General features: G+C 43.9%; 1 protein-coding gene across 1 annotated transcript in view; it reads right to left on the reverse strand.

Annotated features, from left to right (window-relative positions):
* The window catches only part of LOC149125530 (high affinity immunoglobulin gamma Fc receptor I-like), a 56,125-nt gene extending 46,072 nt beyond the window's left edge, over nucleotides 1-10,053 (reverse strand). Inside the window, exon 1 of the mRNA XM_008264511.4 lies at nucleotides 9,395-10,053. The gene's annotated coding sequence lies outside the window, so the exon portion shown is untranslated. The remainder of the gene's footprint in view (nucleotides 1-9,394) is intronic.
* Between the last annotated feature and the right edge of the window lie 3 nt (nucleotides 10,054-10,056).

Below are 10,056 nucleotides of genomic sequence, written 5' to 3' on the forward strand. Positions count from 1 at the left end.
GGCAGGGCTTAGTGTTGCTCCTCCACGAAGAGGGGGAGCGACAGGGTAGTATACTGGAAGTATAATTGCTATGTCATACTGGTTATAGAATTTTTTTTTAGTTAAGTAATAAACTCTGTAAATTTGCCCTCCCTGGGGGGTGGTTGCCAATTAATATTCCAATTTTCTTTTCCAATGCAGAGAGTCCTTTTCTTTACATGCTTGCTAGCAAAACAAACTCTCTACACATGCATCTGTGGCATTCTATGGAAGGGAGTGCTACCTTCCTGACTCTATTTGGGGGAGGTGTGATGGATGATCCAAGTTAACTTCAAAAATCCATGGAAAATAGAATGAAAAGATGAGTTTCTTATGGTGGAAAAGGGTTTTGAAATTCATGCATAGCGTTTTCATAATATGCATTTCCCACAAATTTTTTTATGATCTCTCCTATAGTGGTTAGTACTAGGGCACCTCCTCATCTGCTCCTAGGCTGAACTTCCAATATTTTATATATCTGTAATTGATTTCTGTGGTGACCTGGTCAGCCAGGTCAGAGGAGGCTAGCCATAGTGGCCTCTTTCTTATCTTTGTGCCAAGCTGCTCACCCTAGGCAAGAGAGAACTAACTTCATTGGTTTTTCCTCTCTTTTCTCTATAAATGCAAGGGTGAATTAGTGCACTGTCTGTATTAGCCACAGTTCTACAAAGAAACAGCACCAGCAATCTACAGACCTACATCTAGCAATCTAAAGATAGTTAAGCAATTGGCTTCCACGACCGTGGAGGCTTGGCAAGCACACACTGTGCAAGAGAGGTGATCAGGGTGGAGATGCAGGGGAGAAATGCATTTCAAGTCCACAGGTGGTCTGTTCACAGAATCCCCTCTTCCTCTGGGAAAGTCAGTCTTCTATCCAGGCCTTCAAGTAATTGCTCGAGATCCATTCATTTTGTGGAGGGCACTCTGCTTTACAAAAAGCATACTGATTTATTTAGACAGGCAGAGTGGACAGTGAGAGAGAGAGAGAGACAGAGAGAAAGGTCTTCCTTTTTCTGTTGGTTCACCGCCTCCCCCCCCCCCCCCCATGGCCACTGCGGCCGGCACACCGCACTGATCCAAAGCCAGGAGCCAGGTGCTTCCCCTGGTCTCCCATGTGGGTGCAGGGCCCAAACACTTGGGCCATCCTCCACTGCACTCCAGGGCCATAGCAGAGAGCTGGACTGGAAGAGGAGCAACCGGGACAGAATCCGGCGCCCCGACCGGGACTAAAACCCCGTGTGCTGGTGCTGCAGGCAGAGGATTAGGCTATTGAGCCACAGCGCCACCATACTGATTTTAACGTGATCTCATTTTCAAAATACCTTTGCGGAAGCATTTAGTATCCATAATAACATTTACCCAAATCTTGGTACTGAGGTCTAGCCAAATTGACACATCATGTCTATATTTTTCCTTGAAGAGATTTGTTGCTTGCTTGCTTTTTGCTCTCTCAACAAAAAGTCATCTATAGGGGTCTCAAGCCCTAGGCTGGCTCCTGACCAGCAGGGGCCACTACAGACACTCCCCAAGAAGGCGAACGGGAGAGGTAAGGTCGACGGGTGATAAACACACCACAAGCACCCGTAAGTTCTGTTGAAGCAAGAACCGCTTTATTGAAGAAGTGTGCAGGCTTATAAAGCTTACAAAAGACATGCGAAGTAGGGGAGCCAATCAGTGAAAAGGTCATGCAGGCGTGGGTGGAGCACGCACTGGGGCACCTCAAGCAAAGTACAGGGATGACGCACTGTCCACGTGTCCGGAACTAAAGCGGACCTATCCCTGCCGGTGGTCTGATCTTAGGTAGCTTAACCGCAGCAGCTGCAGACATGCCCCTAGAACATCCGCCAGGCACCATATTGTAGGCAATGCCCAACAGTCGTCCACCTGAGCTAAGGATCCATGCGGAACTGGATCTGTAGGGCTATGGGCTCACATGCCCTCAGTTCATCTGTTGAATCTCATAAGCAGAAATGGAGTTCTTTGACATGTACATACTAAGTGTAGTTCCTAGACAGGTTTGTTTAAATCTCTCTTTGGGACCTTGTCAGTTATTTTCTCCCATCAGTGGTGTCAGTGTGGAATTCTGGTTCTGACATCATGAAATGAACACCTGGAGATGGTCTCTGTTGAAGTGGTTAACAGGGACCTGTTCTCTGTTAGGTGGTGGATGCCAGCTTTCTAATGTGTGAGTCCTTTAGGATGGCTATTTGTTTGTCCTGAGGTTTTTGGTATTTCCTGGTGTTTGAGTCTGCTGTGGGGAGAAGTGGCTCAGATCTTGTCTAAAATGACCAGCTAAGATCCTCTGGGCACAGGAGGTGGCAAGAGCTGTGATTATTGCACAGGTGTCTGTACAAGGACCGTCTGCAGAGATACTGAGTCTCCCTTCAGAACTCCGATTCCAACAAACTGCTCTACCACCGGGAAAACAAACTGAATTTCTGGAATCCAGTGCTCTGCTTTCCCGCTATGCTGCAATTCTTGAGTGATTTAATACTTTTATAACTGCTTTAATCAGGTTGAAGAAGGAGGGGAAAATATTTATGTCATTGCAATAAGGCACTTAATTAGCATCCTGTCTGTATTCCAGAGAATAAAATGAAAGCCTCGGAAAAGTATTTAACTCAAGATCTAGTCATCTTTTAAATGATTCCCAGAACAAGTAAGGAAGTAATATATTCTGAGAAGGTCCTGCTGAGCTGAAAAAGACATCGTAGAGCTTTCCAGACACCTAATCACGCTTAATCATTTCCTCTTACTGCCTTCACTGGTATTTCAATTCATCGCCTCTTCTCTACCTTAAGTGATGTCACTTTATACAATTAGTTCCTTTAGACTGCCTACTTAAAGGAATTCTTACATTGTGTCAGTATAAGCTGTTTCCTGAGGGAACTAATTGATAGGATTGCTCTTCCTCTAAAGTACAAATTAGGCCTCTACAAATTCAGAGGAGGCTCTGTCTGCAGTGGTATGGAGACAGTAGTAATCACTTCCAAAATTAAATGTGTGTATGCAGTTTGTATATGTGTATGAACTATTGCACTGAGTATGTACATTCATTATTAATAAACATTTTAATGGCTTTAATCTGGAAGCGATTCCAGTGTTCAGCAGTAGTAAAATAAATATGTTCAATACAGTTATACCAATTAAAAATAGATGAACTGCATGGACATAATTTTGAGAACTTTGAATGAAAGCAATGAGACTGTGTTCCTCCTAACCAAAAAAGAAAAAGAAAAAGTCCTTGATACTCGACGTTTAGATTCCACTTATTTGAAACCAAAGAACAAGCCAAACTAACCTATGATGGTAAGTTTCAGGAATAGAAAAGCTGCCTGTGTAGACCATTGCTTTGAGAGGAGGCTTCCTGGGCTATGGAAAATATCCTACATTTCAGTCTGGGAGTTGGTTATTCAAGTGGGTTTCTACCAGTAAAGTAATTTATTTTACTGCATATTTAGTGTATTTTATGTTTGGTGTAACTGAATAAGATTCATTAAAAGGTTAGTTGTTAAAAAGCTACTTGATATACTAAGGTTTGCCAAAGTGCTATTGAAACTTACTCTCCTGGTCAGGCCTATGCTAGGATGCACAATAAAATCACCGTAGGAAACAGGAAAAAGCAAGCAAATTAATCCTGGTAAGCAGAAGGCAAGAAACAATAAAAATCAGAGAAGAAATCAATGAAGCTGAAAATAGGAAAGAGAAAATCAACAAAATAAAGTGGGTTTTGTCGAGATCAATAGAATTGAGGGCTGCTTGGAAAACCATTAAAGATCAAAAGAAAAGCAGACTGAGACACCCACAGAACTTCAGGCTACAGGCCATGGGGACCTTATTCAGCCATGCACACATCTGAGAGGGTTTGACCCCATGCGATGTGTTTTCCTTCCCAGCATACACTGAGCCCTGCCAGGCCCCACACTCTACCTGCTGTTAGCTATGTGCTGGGAGCTACAGTTTTCACTGAGGCAGAACATTCCTGTCCTATCAGCAGCCCTCTGTCCCTCAGCCCAGGGAGTTGCCCAGGGAGATTTTTGTCCTTGTCCCTTTCCCCCTTCCCGACTGAGTGCTGCTTTTCATGCATCCCTCAGTTATGCAACCGCTTACCAGAGCGAGTGCTGGCCTCGTGCACCAGTCTAAATTCTTGGCAAACCGCACTTGCAGTCTTTGCCTTTAGGTGCTTTCCACAACCTGCAAGACCTTGAAGCCCAGATTCAAGAGGGCTTGAACAGTGTGCTTTCCCAGGGTGCAGCTCTAAATGAACCTAAATAAACCCTTCTGTGTCTTAGTCGATTTGTGGTTGAGTTTCTCTACGGTCAACTCCTCTAAATAGCATAACACCAAAAAGTCACACACACACACACACACACACACACACGGCACGGGGGGAGTGCAAAAATGCTAATAATAAGAAATGGAAGAGGAACCATCATTTTGGAACCCATGGACATTAAAAGAGAAAGGTATTTTATGAAAAACTGTATGCCCACAATGTTGATAACTTAGATGAAATGGAACAATCTCTTAAAGGACACCATCTACCAAAGCTCATGTATGGAGACATAGGTAATCTACTGTGTATGTAGATTATCTATACTATATGTACCTAGTAGCATATGAAAGAACTTCAATCAATAATGAGCGACCTTCCAAAACAAGAAGTAGGCTCACAATATTTACTGTGTCATTTTTGGTGTCCTCATACTTTTGGCTTTATGCTTATTTGACCATATTCTAATGACTGAGCTCTTTTTATTTATGAGTATATTTGTGTGAAGGAATGCATGCAAAGTCTCTCATTTAATACTAGTATTTAAATGTAATTCTCATATTCACCTCTGTATCCACATTGTAGCCAATGTGAGAATTTAGTCTGGGAAGGAGACACTTCCATGGAAAATTTATCCCCTGACCCACTGGAAGACGGCTCCATCTTATTCTTAAGCAGAGCCAGTTCCCATCAGCAAATGATTTGCACACTCGTTGGAATTCATACTGCATCTAAACCTTTTTGCTTGTGCATTGGGGGCTTTGGGGGCCTTGCTCCTCACGCCCTGCTCTGAGACACCTGGGAGACCTACAGTTCTTCTGCCTTGCTCCACGATGTTCTTCAACTCTCAGAAGGCGCATGGGGGCTGAAGGAGAAATGAGCAGCAGAGCTAATGGACCTGAGGGCCCAGCGCTTCCCTGGGCTCTGCCATTCGGCTCCTGCTGACGGTCTAGGCCTCATCACCACCACACCACAAAAATCCTCCCCTCAATGATTTGTCTTCTCTGTCCTTTGAGGTGCTTGTGTCTGTGACTTCCATCCCTATTCTGCAGTCTAATCTGTACAACCAAGAAACTAGTTGTGCAATATTCAGTTAAATGGCCTTGCTGGACATCAAATTTGGTGTCCTGGGGATGGGACACAAATTCTATCAGTGACCCACCATTGCCCACACGATTGCCTTACTCTTATGTCACCTAAGCCACCTAAATACTGCATAGCCTTATGTGGCCTCCCGCCAGTCACAGCCTGGATTTCCACCTCTGTCCCAATCTGCTTCAAAAACATGGGTGCTCCCGGCATGCGCAGCCCATCATGCTTGAGCGAACACTGTGTCACAGCGGGGCCAGTCAGTCTTGGAAGGAGAGGAGAAAGCACCACCTGCACAGGGCTCTGTGACCAGCCCAAGCAGGTGGGAGTCCACCGCCGCAGAGTGGGACTGGCTGGGGTGTCCACTGGTGAAGGCATGAAGATGTGATTAGGAAGGAAAGGCTGCAAGGGAGGCGGCCCCTGAGCATGAACTGGCACTCAGCTGCAGCCAGGCAGGTGGGGAAAGCCACTGAGTTTGGCTATTAAATGTGGCATCTTAGTAAATCTTTTTGTTGCTATACAGAACTAAAACATGATTTTATAATATAAAGGTGATTTTTTTCCAACCTGTGCCGTGCTATACCATATCTATTAGGCATATATGACTATTTAAGTCTAAATTAGTTGAAATTAAGTATAAGTAACAAACTACTAGAGAAAACACAGAGGAAATGCTGCAAGACATTGGCCTAGGCAAAGTCTTTTTTTTTTTTTTTCCAAGAAGACCTCAAAAGCACAGGCAATAAAAGCAAAACCAGACAAACGAGATTACACCACACCAAGTAGCTGCCTCACAGCACAGGAAGCAACCAAGTGAAGAGACAACTGACAGAATGAGAGTAAATGTTTGCAAACTACGCATCTGAAAAAGGATCAATATCCAGAATGTATAACAAGTTCAAGAAACAACAACAAACAAACAATCCAGTTAAGAAATGGGCAACGGAGAGGCTGGCTGTGGGGTAGTGGGTAAAGCCGCTGCCAGTGATGCCAGCATCCCACAGGAGTGTTGGTTCCTGTCTGCTCCACTTCCAATCCAGCTCACTCCTGATGGTCTGGGAAAAGCAGCAGCAGATGACCCAAGCATATGGGCCCCTGCCACCCACATGGGAGACCTGGATGGAGCTCCTGGTTCCTGACTTTGGCCTGGCCCAGTATTAGCTATTGCAGCCATTGAACCAGTGTATAGAAGATCTCTTTCTGTTTCTCCCCTTCTCTCTGTGGCTCCAACTTTCAAAATAAATAAATAAATCTTAAAAAAAAAGAAATGGGTAAATGATACAAACAAACATTTCTCAAAAGATCGAATGTAAATTGCCAACAGGCATATTAAAAATGCTCAGGATCATTAGCCATCAGCAAAATGCAAAAAAAGTACAATGAGGTATAACTTCACTCCAGTCAGAATGGCTATGATCCAAAAATCAAAAAAATTACAAATGCTGGCGAGGTTGTAGAGAAAAGTGTGTCCTAATGCACTGTTTGTGAGAATGCAGACTATATACAACTGTTATAAAAAATTACATACAAATTACATGCAACCATTAAGGAAAACAGTATGGAGAGTCCTTAGAAAACTAAAAATGGATCTACCATATGACCCATTCCCACTAACTGGAATCTATCCAAAGGAAGTGAAACCAGCATGTGAAAGAGATATCTGCAGTCCCATGTTTATTGCAACCCAATTCATTGTAGGATTGATATGGAATCAGCCTATATGTTCATCAACTGATGACTGGACAAAGAAAAGGTGGTATGCATACATGGCGGAATATTATGTAACCACAAAAAAGAATGAAATTCTGACATTGACAGTATGGATGGAATTGGAGATCATTAGGCTAAGTGAAGTAAGCCAGACCCAAAGAGACAAATATTGCACGTTTCTACTTATTGTGGATGTTAATATATAGGCAGTATAAAAATTGTGTAGGTGTCAAATTATTTGGTATATAGTTATAAATATTGCTTCACTTCTTTCCCCATATTATAATCATTGTCATGAATCTCATATTTTGGGCTCTTAATATATCTCTTTTAGGAAAAAATTATACATATGTATATGCATTAATATCTACATAAGAAGTGAGTGTGGCAAAATGTTAAAAATTGTCAAATCTTAAAAATAAAAAATTTATTTTAGAAAAATCAACTCAATAAAAGGAGGGAAAAAATCAACAAGCAAGACAAATTAAAAAAAAAAAGCTAAAAATTCAGTACCTCAGTCACACTAGCCACGTTTCCGATGCTCGGTTGTCAGAAAGCGTCAAGTGGCACCCATACTAGGAAAGACTGCTCTTATTCATTCATCTAGCTCAGTCGTTCGCAGATAAGATTTCTAATGTCTGATTTCCTGCTCAGCATTAGGTTCATCTTAGTTCATTTAGTTCATCTCTAACAGGCGCAGCTCCTGGGTCTGTCCTGACCTCCATCTAGGTGGTCTGTGAGCTGCAGTTGAGAGGAAGGTCTCAGCATCCTCCTTTAGCTGGTAAAGAACCGTTCCACACCATGGCTGCCACGGGACAGCAGTAAACCAACCACAGACCGGGGTTTCTTGCATTGGTCTCTCCAGTCCCAGAGTTGCTCTAGCTTGCTATAAAAGGTTGTGGAACCCCCTAGGGTGCCCTAGTGAAGATCCCCAAGGAAACCTGAGCAGGGACTCGGTGGTAAATGCACTGTCCATTTCTTCCACCTTGAGAGCCCACTGCAAGGTTGTCAATCACTGTAATTCAACATCTTTAAATCTCAGAGACACTGATCTCCCAGTCTGGCATCCCACAAACATGGGCAGGGCCTTGCTTTTTCCATATCCTGACTCTGTCATGTCACTCAAACTTTGAATTGCTTCTGTTTTATTTTCTTCCTCTTTAACAATGGCGATATTTACCTTGAATCAGTTCTACTTTCTGACAATTCTGTATTTTTTCACTGGTACTTTTTTTTTTTTTTTTGACAGGCAGAGTGGACAGTGAGAGAGAAAGAGAGAGACAGAGAGAAAGGTCTTCCTTTGCCATTGGTTCACCCTCCAATGGCCGCCATGGCCGGTGCACTGTGCTGATCCGATGGCAGGAGCTGGGTACTTATCCTGGTCTCCCATGGGGTGCAGGGCCCAAGTACTTGGGCCATCCTCCACTGCACTCCTGGGCCACAGCAGAGAGCTGGCCTGGAAGAGGGGCAACCGGGACAGAATCCGGCACCCCGACCAGGACTAGAATCCGGTGTGCTGGCGCCGCAAGGTGGAGGATTAGCCTAGTGAGCCGCGGCGCTGGCCCTCACTGGTACTTTTGAACATTTTAGGTTATTATATACCTAGATCCTGCTTATAACAATTTAGTCAGCCATTCCTGTTTTGATAGTGATACAAGTTAAATTTTAAAGTAATTTTTTCCTAAATAAATCAATGTAAAGAGGGCGTTAAGTAATCACTGGCAATGGTTACATGGATACGGCCAGATAGGAATGTGCTTTGCGAATTCATGTTGTTTGCAAAACATGATTGCTGGCTGTTTTATGGGCTATCACCCTGACTTGTCACTCCAGGAATTCTCCTTGATCTAAGTCCAAGTATAAGTGATGAAGACACTGTCACTCTTGCTTCCACCATTAAGAAGAGCCAAGGTCATGACCACTGGTAGTTGAGGGACATGGCCTGGGGCAGGCACAATCCTGTGGTTTGTTCTTTCTCCTCCTCTTCTTTGTTTCATTGAATTATGAGGGTTCGGTAGGCCTAATAGTTTTTAAATGTTTCAAACACTGTGCTAAAATCCACACCCCATAAAATGCACTGTCTGGCTTGCTGTGAAGACAGTAAAGGCACAGCTCCCTGGCATTCAGTACGCTCCTGCTGCCGTGGGACCGTCACTCCCTCCACCACACAGAGTGAACTCCCATACCTATCACACAACAATGCCACCTTCTCTTCTCTTCACCACAAGCACCGTTCCATTTTCCACCTCTAGGAATCTGAATTCCTTAGACCTTTAAGAAATCAAAGTAGGAAAATTAATTTACCTGGAATTTCCAGAGTATTTCCTCTTTCTGCTATGTGAGAATATGTGTAGCAAGCTGGTGCACGCTCTGACAAGTCAATGAATTCTGGTTCAAAGAAATTCTGTGCGGAGGCTTTGGAAAGCTACGTAGGCAATTCAAACCAGTATGGCCAGATCCAAAGTGAGAAGTTCAGCAGACTGAAAGGACTTTGACTTTACCCTTGGGGCATTTGCTAGTTCTTGGCAAAGGATGAGTGACTAGGAAGTTGGGGAGGAGACAACTACTAAAAACCAGTAGCACTTTGAGTAGCTTAGTGGAAATGGCGAGGGCGAGAGCGAGGGAGACATGTAGGACTGCCCAGGTATTCAGGCCTGAAAATTAAGATCCTGGAGATAAGTGAGCTGGACACTGGGTGAAGTTTTGCCCTCCGGGCATCTGCAAAGTCAGCTCTGTGTAGGTGAGATGCTGCAAGGGTGACCAGTGAAGCTTTCACTAGCGTGGTGGAGAAAGAGGGGAACTAGCAGTGGAAATTCAGGACCCTCCGATGGGAGCCTAGGGAGCCACAGCCTAGAAACAGAGAGAGAGACTGCCCCTTCCTGTGAGCTGGGCTGTGGACTGGATTGAGCTGATCTGCCCTTGTGCTGCCTGTCTGGGGAGAGATTTGGGAATTTCAGGAAAAAGGT

This window comes from Oryctolagus cuniculus, chromosome 7 (genome assembly GCF_051225735.1).
Source record: "Oryctolagus cuniculus isolate XC-2025 breed Fujian yellow rabbit chromosome 7, ASM5122573v1, whole genome shotgun sequence".
NCBI classification, from domain to species: Eukaryota; Metazoa; Chordata; class Mammalia; order Lagomorpha; family Leporidae; genus Oryctolagus; species Oryctolagus cuniculus.